This window comes from Phyllobates terribilis, unplaced genomic scaffold, assembly GCF_046119375.1.
Source record: "Phyllobates terribilis strain yellow unplaced genomic scaffold, ASM4611937v1 Scaffold_1__5_contigs__length_1240528914, whole genome shotgun sequence".
NCBI lineage: Eukaryota > Metazoa > Chordata > Amphibia > Anura > Dendrobatidae > Phyllobates > Phyllobates terribilis.
The window spans coordinates 266,709,282-266,735,590 of record NW_027362761.1 but is presented as its reverse complement, the minus strand read 5'-3'; positions in this window follow the sequence as shown (position 1 = coordinate 266,735,590).

The following is a 26,309-nucleotide window of genomic DNA, read 5'->3' as shown; positions in this document are numbered from 1 at the left end:
TGTTGGCAGCAGTGACCTGGGAATCCTAAATGCTTCCAGGGGTCTTCCCCATGCTGTTCTCATGTCATTTGAGCACTGTTCTCATCGATTTGGGCAATTTTTAGGCCCACTGCAGACCACCGGGGGGCGTCGGTAAAATGCTCGAGTTTCCCATAGACTTACATTGGGGTCGTTACTCGGACTGAGCACTCGAGCATTCCAATTTGCTCGACCCGAGCAACGAGTACCCGAGCATTTTAGTTCTCGCTCATCACTACTAAGCACACCTATTTATGCTCCCTAAATAAAGAGGTAATATATGAATGACTTGTATAAAAGCTTTTCCTTCTTCATTTAGCAAAGAAAAAAACTCTTGAAACTTCCCAAGCAGGGATAATTTTTGCACCAAACCATGTGAAAAAGCCACAGCTTCTTCAGTTTGCACCACCTGTGTATATACAATAGCAACTCGGGCTTTTGCCGAACCCCACCCCTGCAAAAAATAAAAACAAAGGATAATTTTTGGACCCTTTTTATAATTTAAGTATCCTATGCAAGTCTGGTACTGCAGTGTGTTTTTAAATAACTTATTATTTAACACTGGTTAACATATGGTTTCACCTAGCAAGGTAGGCTGAGGTCACTTGGACTTTAATAAAACTGACATTGCATTAAAGAGCTCAAAAGGGGTTCAATATAGTCCCAGTAGACTTCCGAGTGCAATGCCTCTTTTCTAGCGCAATTAGGGCTTTACAGTATGGTGATTCGTGGCTAATTCATTTGCCATAAAACAAATCTTTTGAGGGAAATACAGCGAATCTGGCTAATTTGAATGTCGTTTCCTTAATTGGTTTTGCGTCCCAATGTGGAACGCACATTAGAGAAGGTGATGTTACCTTTATAGATTGTGTGTCTCTTTGTGAAACGCACACCATAGGAACTGATGTCACTTCCACCTTACGTCTGTTTAACCCCTTTACGTCCTGGGACGTATGAGTACGTCCAAAATCGTATCCCTGCACTACATGCGGGCTCTGGCACTCAGCCTGCATGCTTTTGTGCACATGACAGCTGATCTGTACAGCTGACATGTGCCCCTAACAGCCGCAGGTGGAAAAGCGATCCACCCGTGGCTGTTAACATGTTAAACGCCAATGTCAAACTCTGACAGCAGAATTTAACATGCACGCGACTGAAGCGCGTCACTAATTCATCCCATCAGCGCCTGTGTCACATGAACATGGATCACCGATGGGTTGGCATGACAGCCCAGGGTCTGCAGGAGACCCCTGCAGCTGTCATTGCCAGGATGCTATGAGTGCCACCCAGCGGTCGGAGCTTATGGCAAGTGAGCATTTTTGATACATACAGCACTGCTGGAGCCCTGCTGTGTGTAGCAAAGGCGATCGGATGATCACAGCTTCTAGTCTCCCATGGAGATTATTGAAGCCAGTAAAAACTAAAAAAAAATATTTTTAAAAATATTTAAAAAATTTAAAAAATATAAAACTTAAATCACCCTCCTTTCACCCCGTTCAAAATAAAGCCATAAAAGCAATCAAATATACACATATTTATTATCGCCGCATTCATGATCACCCGATATATCAATATATAAAAATAATTAATCCGATCGGTAATTGGAATAATGAGAAAAAAATCAGAACGCCAGAATTACATTTTTTTATCGCAATAACATGCGATAAAACGATTGTATCTACCCCAAAATGGTATCAATAAAAACATCAGCTTGGCGCACAAAAAATAAGCCCTCACGTGGTGCCAGACCCTGGAAAATGGAGACGCTACGAGCTCCGAAAAATGGCAACTTTTTGGGGGTTTTTTGCAAACTTTGGATTTTTTTTCACCACGTAAATAAAAAAGAACCTATACAGCGCATGTTTGGTATTTATGAACTCGTAATGACTTGGGGAATCATAATGGCTGGTCAGTTTTAGCATTTAGTGAACATGGTAAAAAAAAAAACAATTGTGGAATTGCACCATTTTTACAATTTCACCGCACTTTGATTTTTTTTCCCAATTTACAGTACACGATATGGTAAAATCAATGGCGTCATTCAAAAGTACAACTCGTCCCGCAAAAAACAAACCCTCACACGGCCATATTGACCCAAAAATTAAAAAGTTATGGCTCTGGGAAGAGAGGGAGCAAAAAGCGAAAATGGAAAAACCCAAGGTGGTAAAGAGGTTAAATGTTCACTCTGACTATGGCACACATGCTCTGAGAAACTTATCATGCCACCCTGCTATTTTTGAAGCTGTAAATTTATCCAACTAAGCTTCAACAAGCGGGTCTCTGCATGTATTCCCCTAATGAACCTCATTGTACTAGAGGAGAAATGGAGGGAAAGCTAGAGATGGATCATCAGTGAATTTAGATGAGCACTCTATTTGGTGGATTTTACATAGAGATCATGAATTGTTTACATAGAGTTGATAGTTATCTGTTAATATGATCTGGTTATCAGGTTTGCTAATAAATATCTCCCTATGATTATTTCTGTATAGTTTCAATTGTCAAAATATATTTCCCTATATTACTAATAGGGATGTTATATGGACTTTATAGAGCACAGAATCCGTGGAGCGGTGGCCTCCATTTTCATCTATTATCTAGGGCACCTACCTCCGCAGCTAGGTAGGGTTTTGTAGGGTTATTAGGGATTTGTAGAGTTAATTGCTGTGGTATTGTCCACAATATTCATCCTGCCTTTCCCTCTCCTACAATAATTATAATTGATACTATACACTTTAACTCTTGTGTCCCTAATCTACATCTTTTACTGCATAGAGTATAGGTTGGTCAAGTAAATTGCCAGAATTATTGAGCATTTTTTGTCTCAGGTTTTAACAATATTTAATAAAATCGTAGTTTTCATGGGTTTTTTCAAGCTCTGGTTTCTTATGGGATGTTTAACCTGTTGATCATTTCCATTGAAGAGGATAATTTTTCTGAAGTTCCTGAAGGTTAATTTCTCCAATAGCCTTAGGTAGTTAGGAGGATTATTTCAATGGTCATGTTGCTAGTGAATTTTTTTTGGTGTTCAAGTTGTTTAGTTCTCTGGTGATTATAAGGCAATGAGAGGCGTAATCTAAGGGTTAGTGTGTTTATCGTAGAAGTGCCTTTGTGATAGTGCTGTGGAAGTGCAGATGTTACTGTGCCTGGTGGTCTATGGCTTCATTTTTTGGGTTATCTAGTAGTTAACTATTTAGGAATGTATTTTCACTATACCAAGTGCCCTTTATACAATCCCCACCACCACCATTCATAGGTTCTTTCTTTCTCTGGTCATTAACACAGCACTGAATTGTCCAGTGACTCCACAAACAAATCAAATGAGAAAATCAACAGCTGTTGTACTGTAGGGCATAATGGTTGATAATAGTTGTTAATGCTTTATATATTCGGTTATAATTACTATTCTTTCAAAAAATGCATAATAATATAGATGAGAGAAAACAAATCTCACCAATGGCATTACTGTGGACAGAAAGTACTAATGGCATTACTGCGGACAAAAAGCCTAAGAAGTGTGCTATCCAGACTAATGTACTAATGCAATATAACCATGTGACATATGGAGACAGCATGTGTATGTCTGCATGTTTGTGGCTATGGATGTGGATGTGTGTAATGTTCTCTAATTTCTAGAAATCTGATTAAGTTGGCGTGATTGGGGAGGAAAAAATAACATGTATCAAAATGTATGCCTTACCTTAGTTTCTGCGCTCTTTCCAGACACTTCCTGTTCTTACAACAACAAATGAGGTAAAACTATCGCAAGCAGAGATATTAAAAATACCTGCATTTATTTGTGGTGAGAAAAGAGAAAGCATTCCTGCTGTATAAAAGTTATAGTCCCAACCTTACACATTAGTAGATATTTTCCAGCCCACTACTTCTGCCAAATAGTAACCTGGTTGTAACAGTGAGAATATAATGGCGAATGTCATATTAATTGTCCATATTCTTTAAAGCCAGAAAGTTAAAAAATATCTAGAAGCTGTCATTTTCATATATCATATATGCTGCATGTGATTTTCTCTTTTGAGAGCTCAAGAAAATTATGTGATAACTCCTAGAGATGAGCGAATATATTTGAGTGAAATTGAATTTTATTCTTATATTACAAAAATCCGCATTTGCCAAAATTGCCAAATTGCCAAATATTTTTAGTAATTCATTCAAGATGACAACCACAGGCCCCATTTTTATAACCCATAAAGAGCCATCTAGGTGTTAAAAATAACTTATACTGACCTTACTGCCAGTGCTCACTTCTCCGACCTCTTTACCGTCACCCATCCAGTCCTCCTCACATATTTTGATCCCCACTTTTCGCGCTGAAATCCCTGGCCTTTCACAGTGAGCTGAAACTTCTGCCTCTGATGAGGTTTGAACTGTCACCTTTAATCTGGTTTGTCATCCTATGTGTTTTAGGTTTTGCAGCCTTTTAATATGATATGCAAAATGAAATTTGAATATTTTTAGCTTCAAAAACTCCTTTTGTTTTTTTTTTTGTTAAGTATTGTTTTCATTTTTCTATTCCTTCTCTCAAGAGCCATAATTTTTATATATTTCTGTCAATATAGGGCTTGGTTTTTTTTGAATGGCACCATTGATTTTACCATATAGTGTACTGGAAAACTGGAAATAAATTCCAAGTGTGGTGAAATTGCAAAAAAAAGTGCAATTCCACAATTGTTTTTTGGGTTTTTTATTTACCATCTTCACTATATGGTTATACTGACCTAGCAATAATTTCCCAGGTCAGTACGAGTACTCAGATACCAATCATGTATAGTTTATTTTTTATTTAAGTGGTGAAAAAAAAATCCGAAATTTGTATGAATAATGTTTTTGCGTTTTTTTGCCATTTTCTGAGACCCATAGTGTTTCCATTTTTCGGAATCTGGGTCTATGTGATGGCTTAGTTGATGTTTTTATTGATACCATTTTGGGGTAGATACAATGTTTTGATCGTCTCTTATTGCATTGTATTACAATGTTGCGGTGGCAAAAAAAAAAAGTAATTCTGCCTTTTGGATTTTTTTCTCAATATACCGTTTATGGTTGGATTAATTTATTTTATATTTTGATAGATCGGACATTTCTGAATGCAGCGATAGCAAATATGTGGGGTTTTTTTGGGGGGGTAATGGGGCAAAAGGGTTATTTGAACTTTTGTGTTTTTTTATTTTTTCATATTTTTAAAACTTTTTTTTTTTACTGTTTACTTTATTTAATAGTCCCCTTAGGAAACTTGGAGCTGCGATCGTCACCTGTGCTATACATAGCAGTGCTTCAGGACTGCTATGTATAGCAGAAATCACAATCTCGCATGACTGACAGAAACAGTGAGTCACCGGCCAGGACTCTGTTTATAATCCCCGCTTCTCTCCCTCAAATCTATCACCTGCTCATCACATGCTCGAACCTTAACAGCACAACAAATCACCATATAGGACCACACTATTGAACAGGATCTGCTCCAAGGAATCTAAAACCGTAAGTTTTTACGCTTAGCTCCATCCATGTGAACAACTCAGGAATTTAGACATTCAATTTTAAAGATTGTGACACCTCTGTTTTTTAAGCTTCACAGCTCCTACAACTTGAGAGCACAAACTCTAGCACCGAAGGTGCACTGTTACCAGGTGTAACATCCACAATAGAATCTTGTGCCAGCATAAAAACCTTAGGAGACTGCCACTATCCGGGCTTCACCTGCAGCCACTACCACCTCAATCTAGAGGTGTTATATGTTCAAAACTATTGCCGGCACTATAAGCGCCTCGGTGGGAACGGCAAGTCTCCACCAGTACATAAACTACATTTACGTGAACCACAGGTAACTCAACTTTATTATCTCTAGCTTTTCTCCACTATTCTTAATAATAGATCTGTATCCAATAACCATTGTTTATAGTGTTCTATAGGCTACGTCCTCCTTAGGACACATCTCACATCCATTCCAGGCACTAACGATTTTCCCTAACAGGTGAAATCTCACTTGTATACCTAAACCTACTCATTGAACTAAATGTGCCTCAGCTAACCTTTTCTCTTCTGGTATAATAAGGTACGCAACCTATTAGGTTACATTAATACTGATCCCTTTTTTCTATAGTCAGTGGACCCCCTACCTTAACCACCATCAAGTTTAGTGTCACCATTTATGAACCCACTCTTTAGTCAACTTTAACACAGGTAAATCCTATCCTTTACCGTCAAGGTTGTGAACATGCAAATCCACTAACTCCTCTTTCTTTTCATCTAATTTTAACCTAGATCAACTGCATCCACTCCCTGGGGCCGCCGAAGATCACTTGGTCCTACCCTCAAGATCCCTACGTTCCTAGTGAATTTTATATATCCTTTTCTTATTTTATTGCAATATTAGTTTTAAATAAACTGTATGTTTTAAACCATTTGTGTATCCTAAAAAATTCTTTTTAAAAGAGGGGAAAAAAATTATTTTACAAATTTCCAAAATTTTTATTTCCAAAGCCTAACGCTAGCAGCGCAAGTAGTATTTTATATTCACTCCCTATATATTGGATTTATCCAAACCGGACAACTTGTGGTCGGTCGTCCTTCCTTGCAGCAAGTACAAAAAGGCTTACCTACCAGCGCCTCTACCAACTTTCTAAGTTGAGATATTAGTTTATTGTGCTACATGCTATGGCGCAGACTAAATATAGCACTGTCCATGGGTTATGCAAGGAAAAACTGGTCTGAAGGCCACTGTAAATTAAGCACAGACCTCGGAGAAACTTATATCCATTGGATTCTAGAGAGTTTTCAATTACGCGCATTATCTGGAGCAGGGGTCTCAAACTCAGCTGGGCATATGGGCCGCACACGGAAAAACATTTAATTTGGGGGCCTCATTATTTGCATGACAAAGTGACATATTTAGTGATACCATTTTATTTTCTATACACCTTTTGAACTGGTCTTCATCTTGCAGACATGGTCTCCCCTCCAAGTCCCCCATATTGCAGGCATGGTCTCCCCTCCAGGTCCCCCATATTGCAGACATGGTCCCCCATCCAGGTCCCCCATATTGCAGACATGGTCCCCCATCCAGGTCCCCCATATTGCAGACATGGTCTCCCCTCCAGGTCCCCCATATTGCAGACATAGTCCCCCATCCAGGTCCCCCATATTGCAGACATGGTCTTCATATTGCAGACATGGTCCCCATATTGCAGACATGGTCCCTCATCCAGGTCCCCCATATTGCAGACATGGTCCCCCATCCAGGTCCCCCATATTGCAGACATGGTCCCCCATATTGCAGACATGGTCTCCCATATTGCAGACATGGTCCCCCATATTGCAGATATGGTCCCCCATCCTGGTCCTTATGCTGCAGATGTGGCACCCCAGGGGTCTGGTTTCCACAGTAACAGCAATGTTATGTCTGAGAGCAGGTGGGAGGTCTCTTGGTCAGGGATCCTGTGCATGCCACACCTCCTGCCCAGTCCTGGGAGGGGAAGAACTTCCCCTATATAAACCTAGGGCTGAGGCAGGGTTAGTGAGTAGAGAAGAAGTAGAGACAGAGAAGAGAAGCAGATATAGGAAAGAACATCAGGAGCTCTGTGGGAGCAGTGCTACAAGGAGTCAGGGGCTGGCAGCTGCAGAGCTCGCCCTGACTGAGAAGTTATCACCGGACCCGGAGTCCGAGGCTGTGGGGACTAACTCCTATCCAGCAGCAGAGACCGACCGGCAGGGGATTGCAGGTCCTCTGGCCCAGAAACCCGAAGGCACGGTCATACGCGTGGGACCAGCACCGCCGTCGTGGAGCGGAAGCTACTAGAAGGCCCCGAGTCACCGGCCATACGGGTGAGCACCACACGGTACACTCAGGGACGTGGGCTACTTATACCCGCTTCTAGCAAGGTAGCCAGAAGAGTATCGTTAGTTTGGGAGGCCTACAACTCCGCCTGGCCAGGGGAGATCCCATCTGCTCAAGGACTGACCAGGCCCCAATCGCTAGCCAGTACTCCGGGAGGGTCTATCGTTGTCACCAGTAAAGACCCTGAACTACATCGTACCGTCTCTGAGTGGTTCCTGCTACCCCCATCATCCACGTCGGCTGCCCTGAGGCCATACCCCTCCCGTTGGGGGTTATACTATCACGCTGCACAATCCTACCACCGGCCTCAGCGGTCTGCCCTGCAGCAGCAGCTCCTTAGCTGTACTCAATGGGTGGCGTAGTCGTCCAACATCTACCGCTAATACAGCGCCACTTAGTCTGACTCCCTGGGCACGGACCGGATCACCGCCACGAGACTACAACCCTCAAGAGATCCGGCTCCAGGTAAGCTCCCGCATGCGCAACGCAGCGCGACACAGGCCCAGGGGCGCGTCACAGACAAGGTCCCCCATCCAGGTCCCCCCATACTGTGCACAGGGCCGCCCCCCCATGCTGCGCACAGGGTCCCGGTCCCCCCATACTGCGCTCAGGGTTCCCGTCCTCCCATACTGTGCTCAGGGTCCCCGTCCCCCCATACAGCACTCAGGGTCCCCCCCCCCATACTGCGCTCAGGGTCCCTGTCCCCCCCCCATACTGCGCTCAGGGTCCCTGTCCCCCCCCATACTGCGCTCAGGGTCCCCGTCACCCCCCATGCTGCGCTCAGGGTCCCTGTCCCCCCATACAGTGCTCAGGGTCCCCGTCCCCCCATACTGCGCTCAGGGTCCCCGTCTCCCCATACAGCGCTCAGGGTCCCCCCCATATTGCGCTCAGGATCCCCGTCCCACCCCATACTGCGCTCAGGGTCCCCGTCCCCCCATACTGCGCTCAGGGTCCCCGTCCCCGTCCCCCCACACTGTGTTCAGGGTCCCTGTCCCCCCCCATACTGCGCACAGTGCCCCCCCCCCCTATACTGAGCACAGGTCCCCTGTGCTGTATTTCACATGACAGAGAAAAAAAAAAAGATTCTCACCTGTCCTCCATTCCCTCGGCGTCATTTCTGCACCTGTGGCCCGCAGGCACAGACCCCGTAACGATCGCGGCTCTCTCCTGCAGCCGCCGACATCAGCGTTGTAATGCAATGTATTGGCGCTCAGAGACCGGCTCTCTGCACAACAATACCAGTGTCAGCCGCCGGCCTATCAGAGGCCAGCAGCTGACATTTGCGCATGGCAGTGACGTAATACGCCGCTGCGCTGGGATGCAGATGTCAGCTGCTGGCCTCTGATAGGCCGACGGCTGACACTGGTATTGCTGTGCAGAGAGCAGGTTTCTGCGCAGCAATACACTGCACTACAGCGCTGATGTTGGCGGCTGCTGGAGAGAGCCGCGATAGTTACGGGGTCTATGTGCCTGCGGGCCGCAAGAAGCAGCCGGAGGGGCCGCATGCGGCCCGCAGGCCATGTGTTTGAGACCCCTGATCTAGAGCATACAGTGGGGAAAATAAGTATTTGATACACTGACGATTTTGCAAGTTTTCCCACCTACAAAGAATGGAGAGGTCTGTAATTTTTATCGTAGGTACCCTTCACCTGTGAGAGACAGAATCTAAAAATCTAAAACCAAAAAATCACATTGCATGATATTTACATAGTTAATTTGCATTTTATTGCATGAAGTGAGTATTTGATAGAATAGAAAAACAGAATTTACTATTTGGTACAGAAAACTGCAATTACATAGGTCAGACGTTTCCTGTAGTTCTTGACCAAGTTTGCACAAACTGCAGCAGGGATTTTGGCCCACTCCTCCATGCAGATTTTCTCCAGATCTTTCAGGTTTCGGGGCTGTTGCTGGGCAACATTGAGTTTCAGCTTCCTCCAAAGATCTTCTATTGGGTTCAGGTCTGGAGACTGGCTAGGCCACTCCAGGACCTTGAAATGCTTCTTATGGAGCCAATCCTTAGTTGCCCTGGCCGTGTGCTTCGGGTCGTCATGCTGGAAGACCCAGCCACAACCCATCTTCAATGCTCTAACTGAGGGAGGGAGGTTGTTGGCCAAAATCTCCTGATACATGACCCTATCCATCTTTCCTTCAATACGGTGCAGTCGTCCTGTCCCCTTTGCAGAAAAGCACCCCCAAAGTTTGATGTTTTCCCCACTATGCTTCATGGTTGGGATGGTGTTCTTGTGGTTGTACTCATCCTTCTTCCTCCAAACACGGAGTTGATAACAAAAAGTTATATTTTTGTCTCATCTGACCCCATAACCTTCTCTCATGCCTCCTCTGGATCATCCAGATGGTCATTGGCGAACTTCAAATGGGCCTGGACATGTGCTGGCGTGAGCAGTGGGACCTTGCGTGCCCTGCGGGATTTAAATGCCTTCTCAACAAGTTGCTTTCCTATTGTCCTGTAGCCCATTCCAGCCTTATGCAGGTCTACAATTTTGTCCCTGATGTCCTTAGACAGCTCTTTGGTCTTGGCCATGGTAGAGAGGTTGGAATGTGATTGATTGAGTGGGTGGACAGGTGTCTTTTATTCAGGTAACTAGTTAAAACAGGTGCAATTAATACAGGTAATGAGTACAGAGTAGGAGGGCTTCTTAAAGAAAAACTAACAGGTCTGTGAAAGCCAGAATTCTTGCTGGTTGGTATGTGATCAAATACTTATTTAATGCAATAAAATGCAATTCAAATTATTTAAAATCATACAATGTGATTTTCTGGAGCAGGTTTTAGATTCTGTCTCTCACAGTTGAAATGTACCTATGATAAAAATTACAGAACTCTCCATTCTTTGTAGGTAGAAAAACTTGCAAAATCGGCAGTGTATCAAATACTTATTTTCCCCACTGCATATGTCAAACTCTGGCCCAAGGGCCAAATCTGGCCCTCAGGGCGAGTATATCTGGCCTGCGATGCCGGCGGGTCGCCCGAGTATATTTGGCCCGCAACGCCAGGCGGGTGCCCGGCCCGGCACCACCCTTTCACCCGGCATCGCACTTTCAACTACATTTGAAAGCAATCATTCCCGCTCTGAGTCTAACGTCTCAGGACAGCGGGTGCGATTACGTCATTACAACGCACCCGCTGTACTGAGCTGTGCAGAGGATCTGAAGACACCATGAAGAGACCAGAGCAGCAGGGGAACAAGCAGAGGTGAGTTGTTGTTTTTTTTAGTGTGGGGCCTATTATACTGTATGGACGACTATGAGGAGCCTATTATACTGTATGGAGCACTATGTGGGGCCATTATACTGTATGGAGAATTATATGGGGCCATTATACTGTATGGAGCACTATGTGGGGCCTATTATACTGTATGGAGCACTATGTGGGGCCATTATACTGTATGGAGAATTATGTGATGCCCATTATATTGTATGGAGCACTATCTGGTACCCATTACACTTTATGGATCACTATGTGGGCCCATTATACTGTATGGATCATTATGTGGTGCCCATTACACTGTATGGAGCACTATGTAAGGCCATTATACTGTATGGAGCACTATGTGGGCCCATTATACTGTTTGGATCATTATGTGGTGCCCATTACATTGTATGGACCAATATGTAAGGCCATTATACTGTATGGAGCACTATGTGGGGCCATTATACTGTTTGGATCATTATGTGGTGCCCATTACACTGTATGTACCACTATGTAAGGACATAATACTGTATGGAGCACTATGTGGGGCCATTATACTGTATGAAGCACTATGTGGGGCAATTTTACTGTATGGAAGGCAATGCAGGGCCCTGTTATATAGTATGGAGGACTATGTGGGGCCATTACACTGTATGGAGGACTATGTGGGGCTCATTATACTGTATGAAGCACTTTTTATGGCCATTATACTGTATGGAGGGCTATGTGGATATTGCAGTTGGAGAGTCATACTCTGATGGGGTCGCCATTCTTTGAGGGGGGGATTAAGGGATGGGGTTACAGTAGGGTCAACAAATCGTGCGTGTGAAGGGTACTGTGGAGGGATTGTTTGTGGGGGTATCAAACTGTGTTTGGGGGCACTATTGTCTGCTACTGTGCCTCATAAGAGAATTGTAAAAATCCAGAGTTTCTGTCCCTCGGTATTGCAAACATAGAAAAAGTATTTTATTGTTCTAGCCTGTTTGGTCTATTCACACAGTATGAAGTAATTTCAAGCTATAATATGCTTTGCTCATTACTTCTTTACCCTTGCAAGTTATGGAGAATATTAAAGAGAATCTATCAGAAGGTTTTTGCTACCTTATCAGAGAGCAGCATAATGTAGTCAAAGACACCCTGAATCCAACTATGTATCATTTACCGTATATACTCGAGTTTAAGCCGACCCGAAAATAAGCAGAGGCACCTAATTTTACCACAAAAAAATGGGAAAACGTATTGACTCGAGTATAAGCCTAGGGTGGGAAATGCAGCAGCTACTGGTAAATTTCCCCATCCTGGTAAGCATTGCCCCCTTATCCCCAATCGTTGTATGCATGGCCACCTCATCCTCAATCCTGGTATGCATGGCCCCCTCATCCCCAATCTTGGTATGCATGGCCCCCTCATCCCAATCCTGGAATGCATGGCCCCCTCATCCCAATCCTGGTATGCATGGCCCCTCATCATCAATCCTGGTATGCATGGCCCCTCATCCTCCAATCTTGGTATGCATGGCCACTTCATCCCCAATCCTGGTATGAATGGTCCCCTCATCACCAATCCTGGTATGCATGCCCCCTAATCGCCAATCCTGGTATGCATGGCCCCTTCATCCCCAATCCTGGTATGCATGGCCCCTACATCCCCAGTTCTGGTATGCATGGCCCCCTCATCCTCAATTCTGGTATGCATGGCCCCCCCATCACTGCACACATGAAAAAAATAATCACTTCTACTCACCTTCCTTCCCTTTACTCCAGCTCTGCATCCTGTTCTGCCAGCAACTGATCTCAGAATCTGAGCAGCGCATAACATCACTGCCATGCGCCCTCAGATGCTGAGGTGAGCTGCGAGGATATTCACTCTTCTCCACGCCAGGACTATGCACTTAAGATCTAAGTTTCCTGAAACTAAAAAAACTAAATACCAGAAATATTTTCTCTAATTGCATGTACATGCCAGGAACCAAGAGATCCAAGTGTGGACAACTACTGTATATGCATTAAGATTCTTCTCATAACCATAGCTGTCTCTCTGTAGAACCAAGATATTCTTATTTAGGTTGAGACTTACTTTAGTGTCAAGGGAAGGACCTGTCATTGGATGCCGTGTGCAGAAACCCTATAGACGGCTCAAGCAGCAGACCAACATGGTCCAGAAATTATCATGAATGATACTGACCAATCTGTGGTGAATAATTCTTTTATTTCTGGCACTGAAACTGAACTGAGATTATTGAATTGGTAACTCTATTTCAGCCCAATAAAATTTGTAGATTTGTAAAGGGTGTACATGGGTGGTAAGCCCCTTTAAATAAAATTAATACACTAGTTCTTGATGGACGGAGTTGTTTCCCCATTCATAGTTGGCAAAAGGAATGCAGACAGACAAAAGCATCAGTACAAGAATATTTTGGTCACTGGAAGGGTTGATGGTTACAACGTTTCTTTAAAGGGGAACCTGTTGTGTAAGATAAGACCATTAATCTGCAGCTAAGGGGTTAATCTGCAGGTGATCAGCATTCTGACACACTGCAGCCGCCCACTGAGAGCCCCGCTGCCAGGGGGAAATTAACTTTATTCACCCTGGCAGCTTTGCTCTTTCACTCACAAGGGTGGCACTGACACAGTTTCAATCACTGCTCCGTGTATCGCAAGCAGTGGCTGTAACAACGCCACCAGCACTAATTTGGCCCAGGAGCCGATTTTGAAAAATAAGGGTCAACACTTTAAATGTTGAGCCTTTGAATTAAACTTATTAAATGCTTATAATTGTTCTGTAACCATAGAAACATCTGACTAAAAGATTTAAAGACACTGAAACTGCAAACCAAAAGATGTGTCAGTCTCAAAACTGTTGGCCACTGCTGTATATGTATTTTGTATATGGATCATTTGAATATCAATTAATTGCTACTTTGTAAATGAGGAGTTTTTTTCTGCATATATTTCTACACATTGCACTGTATTATTGGCTTGAGAAAAGAATGACATTGGTCAAAAACGAATTGTTCACGTTCAGCAGAAGTCCTGAAATCTGATTTATTTTCAGACTAGAAATGTAAACTTTATTCTGGAATTGTCTACACTATTGAGTCCTCTTAAGAGAGGTAGGATTCATTGAAAGATGCATCGTGTTAGAAAAAAAATATGAAACAATTAAATCAATAATGTCATTATTTAGTTCTGCATCTTATTTCTGAAAAAAAAACTGAATAATATATAAAAAAAAACATACACATTATGTTAAAGCTGGCAAGACCAACCTAGTTAGGCAGAAATGTCCTGCTATGGTTACCTCTCAACTGTCGCCTTTAGATGATGTTAGTGGAAAGAAGGTTCAAGCATGTTGAATCTGAACACCTGATCATTTTTGCATCCCAGGGGGTTAAGCCACTGGGCGATATTACTAAAGATATATAGGCATCTTTTTTTTAAATGAAATGTTTTTTATTGATTTTACTAAAGATTTTCACAAAGGTAAAACTAAAAAAAACAACAGCAATCAGACAAACATTGGAGAAACACAGTTCTCCACCCCCAACCTTAAGAAGCATTAAACATGAGTTATTTATCCATCCTGGCTCTGCAAAACCAGCATAATTAGATGAACAAATATTTGAACATAGTAACAATAGTCAATCCAATTACATATAACTTGTGGAAATACTAATAACATTTTTATTAATTTTCAAAGAAGTTTAATTTGAGGCATCATATAAACGTAACTCAAAGCAAGCCGAGGTGAAATCTCCTCAGTTCCCTAGATGTCAAAACAGAGTCATCAATCCATAGACCCCATATCTTGTCAAATTTAGAGATAGCATCTCTTTTTAGGTATATGTGTAGCTCCCCGAGGGTTCGGTCGCTACAGAGTTATTGCATCTCACCCAGAGGTGTGATATCTCACTTCCAGGTAAGGATGGAGTATGGCTCAGGACCCTAACACCCACATGCACTACATGACATTTCCGGGGGACAGGGCGACAATGCTCCCAAGAGTGAGCACAACTGCCCCTGTCCCTGGCTGGAGAGGGAGGAGGGAACACCTAGGAAGGGGGTACCCGGTAGTGTGTGGGTGGGGAGAGTAGATCCCGGGTGCACTGTATAGAGGAGTATATATGGTTGGCACCATCTTAGAGTCAGAAGAGAAAGTGAGAGAGAGCAGAGAGAGAAGGAGGCTGGGAGCAGAGGCTCTGCATGGGCTCTGCTCCGCAGGCAGGCCAAGTCTTAAGGCCTGGACCTGGAGGAGAAGGAAGGAAAGGAGAGGAATGGAGGAGGCTCCAGGAGTGGAGTGAAGGGACCCCAGGGGTGCGGACTGGCTAGCCGCCACCGCACGCCCGCCGCTACCAGAGTAGGGGGGTCAGGCCAAGAAAGGGAACCGGATCCCTCATCTAGTGGAGGAGAACAACTACCCTCAGCTAGTAACCGGAGGCCGTGGCATTGTACGTGCACGGCCCCTCACTACACCCGTTAGGAAGGCACCATATAGGACCCAGGGAAATGGAACATACGTTTGCCCGCCAAGGCCCGAGGCAGCTGCACAGAAACGTGGTCAATTGTGGGGTACGACAGGCCAGAGAAAGGACACACAAAGGGGGTCCTGAAAAGCATTCCAAAGGTACCTGGGAGTTGGCCGAGCCCCTCACCTGGTGAGCACAGCGCGACGTGGGCAGCCATTGCCTGCGGAAGTGGCTTGAAGTGTAAAACTGTGAGTAAAGACCCTGGACTGCATCACTGGACTCTGAGTCATTACTGTTGCTCCCGCGCACCATCACCCCCACCATCTGCACTCACTGCCCTGAGGCTATACTCCCCTCTGCTGCGCACACAACATCAGCCTCAGCGGTCTGCCCCGCAGCGGCGGTTCTCAGTGACCGCAATCCACGGGTGGTGTAGTCGGACATTTAAACATTACAAGAAACAAATAAACAGATCCGCCACTGGTTTGACCACCCTGAGCCACGGGAAAGGGTCGCCGCCACGGAGACTACAAACCCCCAGCATTACACAGAGACCCGGCTCCGGGTATTCCCTCGCACACGGCCCAAGGGGCGCGTCATATGCCTTTTTCCAAATTTACTAGCCAGTTAACTTTATCAATAAATTCTGATATCATAGGCTCCTGATCTGCTATCCATTTTTGGGCTATCAATTTTCTTGCCATATGTAACATACGTGCCGCCGCAATTTTGCTGTACTCCTCAATAGTCAGATCTTCAACATATCCCAGTATACATACTAATGGTGAAAGCTCTACGTCAATTAAATAAACCCTGTTAATCATTGCTACAACACTCTTCCAAAAGGACACCAGGCTAGGGCAGTTCCACATCATATGAAGCATATCTGCTATGTTATTTTTGCATCTTGGACAGTGGGGACTTGAATGAAATCCTATGTTAAATAGGAATTGTGTTGTCCTGTACACCTGGTGTATCACATACTGTATATATGGGACAGTCTATGGGATTCACTTAAAGACAGCTGTGAAACTCTTTCCAGTATATCTGACCAGTGATTTTTCTCTATGAGTCCCATTACACTCTCTCATTTCTTTTTTGATCGCATCGGCTGATTTGTCAATATAATGTCTAACAGAATGTTATAAAGTAATGAGATCAGTCCACGAGAACTGTGTAGATTAGCTATTCTCTGTATAATTGAGTTTCGGGGCACCCCTCCTTCCAGAACAATGCCTTCCGCCCAATATGCGTGCCTAAATTGTAAGTATTTATAGAATTCAGAGGGAGGTAACCCATATTCGTTTTGCAGCTGTGAGAATTCCTTAATCACATCACCTATCAGCACTTGATTAAGTCTGTTTAAACCCTTGGCGCTCCAGGAGCCAAATCCCACCAGTTGGTATAGATTTGGAAGCCATGGAGTGTTCCATAATGAAGCAAATTGTGAAACACCTTCTATTCCTTGTCATTTTTTCACCGTCCCCCAAAGTTTGTGCCATAACAGCATAGTCGGTATTTTGCCGCCAAGTGTCCCAAACTTATCCGCCTCTAATACCTCATAGAGTTTATCTGATTGGAAATAATGCTGTAGTAACATACGCTGAGCTCCCCTTCACCCAGAGTCGTCCCATCCCTGGATAAGTAGAAGCTGAGATGTCACATAATATACCCATGGGTTAGGAACCGCAAGCCCTCCCATTGGTTTGTTTCTTTGCAATGCTTCCAGTTTAATTCTCGGTGTCTGTTTGCCCCATATTCATTTTCTAAACTCCTGACTGACTTTAAAGTAAAACCTCCGATTTATCCATTTTGGGGAGTTCTGTAGAACATACAGCAATTGTGGCATCCAGATCATTTTGACCAGGTTAGCACGGCCCACAACCGATAATGGTAATTTAGACAAGCCTAGTTTACCTCTAAATTTAATTAAGACTGGTCCAAGATTCAACTTCTCATAATCATTTATTTTTGGCAATATATTGATGCCTAAATATTTAAACTCCGATATCACTTGTAAACCCGAATTAATGTAGTGGGAAGCATTCTCATCTGTATTATCCAATGGAAGTATGACTGATTTGCTCCAGTTTATCTTCAGACCAGAGTATTTTCCAAATGTTTCTATCATTTGCATTGCTATAGGAAGGGACTCAGAAGTTTTAGCCAGAAATAGTAAAGTGTCATCAGCGTATAATGCGACCTTCTCTTCATTATTCCCTCTACGAAACCCAACTGTTCCTGGATGCTCCCTGATAACCGATGCCAGAGGTTCAATGGCCAGTGTAAAAAGCAGGGGGGACAACAGGCACCCCTGCCGCGTACCTCTACTCAGTCCAAAAGCAGGGGAGAGGTGAAGCCTGACTGATCAGTATAAATTACTGTAGAAATTACTGTATTCAATCTAGACGCCAGAACCTTCGCAATAATTTTAACATCAGTTGACAATAAAGATATGGGCCTATATGAGTCAGGGATTAAAGGGTCTTTACCTGGCTTAGGTATGACTACTATCACCGCCTCTTGCATTGAATGGGGTAAGGTTCCCCCCCTCACCGCTTCCTCGAAGGTAAGCAGTAAGTGGGGAAGTAGAATATTTCCAAATTTCTTATATATTTCTGTGGGAAGCCTGTCAATTCCTGGCGATTTGTTATTAGCCATAGAGACTACTGCCATTTGTAACTCCTCCAGCTGTAGTGGGCTATTTCAAAATTATTGATCTTTACCACTGAATGTCAGTAGTTTGATTTCCCTCAAGTAGGATGAGATCTGTTCTCTATTAGATTGCAGTTTGGATATATATAGATCTTTATAAAATTCTAGCAGAGTGTTTGAGATCTGATCAGGTATATAGGCATCTTAACTTATAAAGACGGCTGAAAGCTGCCATAAGGTATCTTTTCAAAACTTTGTTTAACTACATTCAGTTAGTAACAATAGTATTTAAAACAAAGAGAAATGCTTGGAATACTTGAAATTCTTCCTACAAAACCATTATTGTTACTCACAATTTTTGTGTTCAAATTGCTTAGAACAAATTTATCAAACATGTTTAAACTATTGACTAATTGTTAATCCTATTGTGAAGCCATGACATGTGGCAAAGTTTGAAATACCAGTCTGGAATTGCCATTGTATTCAAGAGTCTCCAGAATAGCTACTGTTGGTGCAATTAAATGTATAATTAATGGAAAACTTTGCTTTAACACAGTGTTATGTAAAGAAAACAAGCAAAAAAAATGTCTGATTTTAAAGGGAAACTGACAGGTCCCTGAAGCCTTGGAAACCACCTCCAGTACAATTTAGAATGTGAATCCAGCTTCCCAATAACATCTCTTATACCTGGGTCAATAGCTGTTATTTGGGGACCTGTGGAAGTTCGGGTTCTGGTACCCCACCCGAACTTTATTCCAAAGTTTGGTTCTGGTACCAGAACTGTACCCAAACTTGAACCCGAACCCCATTGAAAACAATGGGGACCCGAACTTTTGAGCTGGAAAATTCTCTCTCTCTTTTTCTCTCTCCTCACGGACTTCCCCCAGAACGCCGAACAATGCAACGGTCTTCCGGAAGAAGTCCGTGTTCGGCGTTTAGTACCAGACACTAATTATCTGGTTCAAACCTCGAACTTTTACATTTGACTTTTCTCATCTCTACTGTTATAATGAAAAAATATATACTTTTAATAGCATCCTCACCTTATGCAAATATACCTGACTAGTCTAGTGGAGAGTGGAGTTCTCTAAAAACAGTCTGGCTTTGCCCCCTTTAATCACACCCCCGAGCGTCATCTGCAAGGATGTACATTGTGTGCATTGTGTGAGACTCCAAGCACAGAAGAGAGGTCACTTTTCAAGGGGATTTTAAAGAGGCTGGACTACTCTCGGAGAAGAAACCCCTAGACTAGTCAGGTACATGTACAATTATATACACCGAGGAGAGCATTAAACGTTTATTTCTAAAAATAACAGCTATTATGTCAGGTATTAGAGACATTATTGGGAAGCTGGTTTCACATTCTAAATTGTACTGGGGGCAGTTCCGAGTCATCAGTGACCTGGCAGGTTCCCTTTAAAACAAATGCTAGTAACCTGCGGAAACATTCTTAATTTTTAGCTACATGTTTTATGTACAGTTATGTCATGAGCCCCTGTTGCCAATTGCATCACTTTTAACATAAAAGAATGGCAAATCATTCATTTACATATTTGGGGTCCATGGGGCGCCATTGGCGTCCAGCGAGAGACTGATCTGTCATGGCTGGAATCAGGTTTTTTTTCCCAGATGGAACAGAAAAATGAAATTCATAACTCGGATTGGAACTCACCCTCAACTTTTTGTGATTTTAAAATGTGTAGCAGCTCTATAAAAAAAAAATAGTCGTAACCTTACTAAATAAATGCTAAAACGACAAAGTTTTGCCAAACGTGTACACAAAAGAAGCCTTTAGATTTATCACATTTTATGGTTGATTTCAAACAGCTATAACATGGCCTCATTTTATTGTCTTATCATATATGCAGGCCTGAGCTACCGGCACTCCTTCTTAGGGTTCGCTCAAACGAGCGTATAAATCGAACGAGTGCAATGCAAGAAAACATCGAATTGCACTCTGACCAATGTTATTCAATGAGGCAGTGCAGATCTGCGATTTATCCTCAGCTCTAATCGGATTGAGGAAAAAATTGCAGCATGCTGCGAGTGGATGCGAGAATCAGATCGCACTCGCCAATGCAAGTCAATGGGTGTGCGTGTGCCGTCCGATTTCTACACACACATCTCAACTTCAAGATCAGTTTCTTCAGGTCCTTCTCTCTCTCTGCCAGCAAGGTTGTACCATGTGCATATCTTAGATTGCTGATGGTTCATCCACCTATTTTTAACTCAACACTCAAATCATCTAAGTCCAGCTTCCTCAAAATTACTTCTGCATACATGTTGTTGAAAAAAAAGGAGAGAGGACGCATCCGTGTCTTGTACCTTTTTTTACTTTGAACCATTCGGTATCTGCATAACTGATTCGCACTGTAGCTTCTTGATGGTCATGGCGTGACATGATTAAGCTAATCAGGTGAGCTGGCACACTTATCCTGTTCAGTGCTTTCCAAAGCTTATCATGCTCAATACAGATGAGCAGATTGATCCATAGAGGATCAAGTCGAATTTCTTTACATTAGTGGTTCTGTGTGAATTCAAACGCTTTGAGATTCATTTATTGATTCACAAAAAGAAAACGTACCCAGCACCATTTCCCACACTGCTGAAGCATCAGAGAGTGCGCTAATATTGTTTTGCATGGCCAAGTGGGCTTCCCCATGATGCCCAGCAGCTAGTACATCCTAGTTTTTCAAGTGGATTATCATACCTTTATAGTAGTGATTACTACACCACTGATCATCAGATAACTGCAGTTCGCAGTGAAATACAGTCAGGTACAGGAATGGGGATATGTCCAACAATGCTGAATTCCATCTCCAGATTCACCAGGTAAGAGAGAACCTATTAAAATCATAAGTATTATTCTCTAAGTCTCTCTCCTCCTTATTCTAATATTGGGATCTGAGCAAATTTATTTGCTGTAAACCAATTTTTGGGGGATTTATTGAAGGCAGCAAATTCAAATTTCTAACAATTCGTTCTCATCTCTAATGCTCAACATAGTCAAAATCCGTGGTATAATCAATAAAGCACAGGTAGTGCTTCTTCTGGTACTCCATTGTATTTTATATGATCAATCTCAGCTTTGCTATGTGCTCACGGGTCCCTCTACCCTTACAGAATCAAGTTTGGGCATCAGGAAGTTCTCTATCAAGGATGTTGCCCAAGTTCTTCTGAATGATTTTTAGAAGCATCTGGCTGACATTGAAAATCAGGGCGATTGACTTTCTTCGGTAGTGGGATGAAAACTGATGTTTTCCAGTTCATTGGCCATGTCCAGGTTATCCACAGCTTCTGGCATGGTGCTGTCAGTGTGTCTCTTGGGACTGATTTGAGCAGCTCTGCAGGTACACCATCAGTGCCATGTGCTCTGTTGTACTTGGGCAACTGCCTCAGCGCCCAATTTCACTTTCCAATAGGCTTGGTTCTGGTCCTTATTGGCTCCAGCGCTCCTCACGATGGACAGTACTGTCACTGGCATATAGTTCTACTGTTTATTTCGTCAATCTCTGCTGGATGTCACTAATTTCATTGCCATAACGGTCTTTGATGGTTGCTTGGCATGCTTAGAAATGCTTCTTCAATTGTTTCACTTTGGCAAATAATTCCCTTGTGTAGCCTTTTTATAGGCTTCTTCAATGTTCATGCATTTAATGATATAATAATAATTTTTATTTCTATAGCGCCAACATATTCCACAGCACTTTACATTTTAGAGGGGACTTGTACAGACAATAAAGACATAACAGAATAACACATAACTCAGATACCAAAAGGAGTGAGGGTCCAGCTCACAAGCTTACAGTTTATGAGGAAATAGGGGAGACCTGAAAGGCAAAAGTAAAAAAGATGCATTCGGAATTCAGGAACCTGTTCTTGTCTTTCCTGCCTTCTGTTTGAAAGCCGGCGAATAAGCTTGATAAAAAATGTTATATTAAATCTAGAACCACCCAGAACTGCAATATTACTTTTTCTCCTCCAGATGGCGCCTGCTGAACATTGTTTGAAATTAAATAGACTCCATTATTTGCAGCCAAATCTGAAACCATTCAGACAGGTGAGCTATCAGATTATATTATTACTTTCCGTAATGGTAATACTGTACAAAAAATTACCCATAAACCATTTACAGTCTAAATAAGGTACATATAGTTTTTTAACAATGTCATGCTATCATTATATAAAACCCCTAAGCTACTTTATAATGTAGAACCTTTTCAGAACATATACAACCTGTGCAAATATATATATATATATATATATATATATATATATATATATATATATATATGCATTTTTATGTATGTTATATATATATATATATATATATATATATATATATATATACATATATATATATTCGCACAGGTTATATACGTTATGAAAGAACTTAAGGTTTTAAAATATAATATACATTATTTATGTATATGTGCAGGGCTTAAAATCAATAAAAATTATATTCTTTATTAGATAATTAGATAATAAAATAATTTAAAGCATAAAAATAGACATATAAAATACTAAAGGTAGGTAAGTGATAATAAGAAAACTCCCTTGAGAAAATACTACAATGCAGTTATATTGTGTGCAATTTCAGTATAGAGGAGAGATGCTCAAAAGGTAAGAGCCATAATAGCCAGTGCTGTATAAGTTAAGGCCCTTTAAGGTACATACAGATAAATAGGGAGATAGTGATATCACATAAAAATTCACATAATGATAGTAATGCACAGTGGCATGGAGTACACTTTACCTATCAAAGAAAATGTGCCCAATGTTGGATTTGCACCAACTTTGTCAAATATATGTATATACGTATATACAAATAATTATATATATATATATATATATATATATATATTTGTATATACATATATTTATACTTCCTTTTAATAATTAATATTCTGTACATAGTATTATTATTTGAATGAGTAGTAATAATAATAATGTGAGCTGACCACTTAAGCTTACAGAACAAACCTAAATAGAACACTGCTAACATACATTTCTTCTATAATAATTCTACCATCAGAAGTCCAGAAATTCAGACTAATTTTATATGCCAAATAAAAGTATTTTGAACAAAATCAATTCGTCATATATGACTTATATTGCAAGCATTGCTAATTTAAGCAATCAAATGCAATCTTGTTTGTATCTAAATATAATAATGATAATAATAATAATATTATCATAGTTTTTGCACAATTATGGAAGTCATTGGGTTATTGATTTGTATTTTTCTGCTGTTTCCTTCCAGACTAGGAGCTTCTCCACAGTCGGGTCCTGTAAGTGAACAGTCCTGTGCAGGGGGCAGTTTCCAGTGTGCAGACTTGTATGTACAGGACTATTTACAGTAGCATCTGTCCCCTGTAATGACGCTTGACAATATGTCCTAGAGAGCAAACAGGCGCAGAGGAGCGCAGCCACACGACAAACAGCCAGGGCTCACAGGACACTGGAGGTGCAATATACGTCATGCAGGACTGCACTCCAGACTTTACATTTCCTTGGACACAAGGACACCAGACACCATTGGAAAGATCAATTGTACATTTGCAGCCCAGTGCCATGCTTCCCATCACATGTGTCTCTGCACATACACAGACAGGGGGATAATTAAAGACAAATAGTAGGGGGACCGATTACATTACAGGGGGATGTGGAGCTCTGTGTCGCTTTATTATTTAATAAAGAAATAAGTCAGACTGTTTTAATTTGACTGTAACCAGAAATTATAATAATGCAAAAAAATGTATCGGAACTAGGAAATTGTATAATTATAACATATAATAAAATCACGGTTTAGATTTATTTTGGGTTGATGTCATGATCTGCTGCTGATGATGATGATGAAGTAGTAGTAGTAATAGTAGTATTGCTGAGAAGACGGCCATGAGCATGTATGGGGCTGTTCTCCAGTCACTAGTGACAGGGTGAGTGGTGTCAGGTAGATGCTTATCATCTAGCTGGGAGTGCAGGATTGTCCAGCAGCCGCAGCCGCTTCCACAGCCGCACAGGAGCCGCCCTGTCTGCCTCTGTCCTGCCCAGGCTCCTGCTCAGTATCTCTACCATCTACCCCATAGCTCACACTGATCCATCTATCAACCAAGGCTGAAGGCGGCGGTGATGATGATGATGAGTACTCTCCGGTGCCCTAAGCAGACCTCCTCACCCTGATTCTCCATCCACCAGTTACTGTTTGGAGGACTTTACTAAGGTGGGGTACAAGCAGGGCGGCAATCGGAAGAATGGTACATATTTATTTATGTATCTACCTGTGTGTATTCCTGCCATAAGTTACAAAATCGTATAATATTCTAAACAGTCTCAAAGAAAATAAATATACACTCCAGTGAATTATGCTAATACGATGGTTTATTGTGAGGACTGAAAAATATATAGCTACACAACTAATTGTGGCCTTTAGTAATCTGATATGTCAATAAATAAGCAGACTGCTAAATATTTACTATACACATGTGTATTTTATATATTTAGCGCATATAAATTACATACTGTTACGTGTTCCTGTAAAGAAAGACAATACAACCCGATTTTATACCGCAATTTCCTCCGGGATAAATAAAGTATATCTTATCTTATCTTATCTTATAATGGAATGGTGTATGTAGGGCATTGAGCAGAGCTGGTGTATGACACACACGTGCATATATACAGACATAGGTGTGTGCGCCATATATATATATATATATATATATATATATATTCATATATAAAGATTATTATTTATATACATATATGTGTATATATAATCTGTGTGTATATATACTATTATTAATTAATATATATATATATATATATATATATATATATATATATATATATGTACTGTGTATACACTCTATTCATTGCCCTAACTATATATATTTATATGTGCTCTGCGAGTAAGTTGATTATGGAAAAAAAAATATTTATTAATTTACACAATGCAATCATTGAGGTCTTCATATTCATAAAGCGCCCATACTTTACACCGTGAATGTAATTGTCATCTCGGTTATTATAATTCTAATTAATGACTGCTGCTGTATTGTGCTCCGTACAAGTAGTTCAGGAGACCTCAGTTGTGACCTTGGGGAAGGGCAGGAGTTGCAGATGTACGCAGCTCAGAGAGGCGCACAAGTGACGGAGCCGGTGCTGCCGCTGGCAGAGATAATAGAGAAGGGTTTTCCTTATCTGCAGTTATTCCTATAGATCGGAGTCATTCAGTTTCCTCTGTGATAGTTATTAAACATGAGTAGAATCACTTGTCATGTACCGTACATATGACCTGTGCTTCATCACATGTAATTATACGGGTTCTGTTCTTACTATAGGTAGATCATTAATGTTACATTTTCTTATATTTTGGAGCAAACTATTAAATGTGTTATCTTCTTTATTATATATTAGCTAGATTTGCACTGATCACATTTACGGAACCTGTGTCTGTATTGCATATAATTCTTTCAGATAAAAGTGGGGGAACAAAACATTTTGGAGGATTCATAAAAACTTGTGTTTACCTGCTGGTGAAATAGATAAATTGTAGAAAGATAGATAGATAGATAGATAGATAGATAGATAGATAGATAGATAGATAGATAGATAGATAGATAGATAGATAGATAATTAGAGATAGATAGATGATAATATTTATGAAAATATAAGATAAAAAATATATTGATAGTCTTTTCTTTTCATAGCAAGAACTAATAACACAGAAAAAGCTAGCCTAACCCAAGTATATGAATGAAAATATATTTTGCTACATAATCCTTCAGTAGCTAATGGACAAATTCCTGCTGTGTTGTTTGCTCCATGGTTGCTATTAAGTGCACCCAGAAGCTCTGTAACAAAACACTAAAGCAGGAGCCAGGATGATCTGTAGTTGTTCTCCAGGAGGCCACAAGGTGGCAGTGAGGGACAGTTCATTTGCACTTAATCCTCCCCTGCAGCTTTCAACAAGATGAAGAGCCATAAAATGATTGGGGATATCAAGCAAGGCGCCAGGTGAGTAATACACTGGATAATCCAGAGATATGACTCGCTTTCCTCCTACCCACCAGCGCCACAATAGTTACTCATTAACATTACTATATA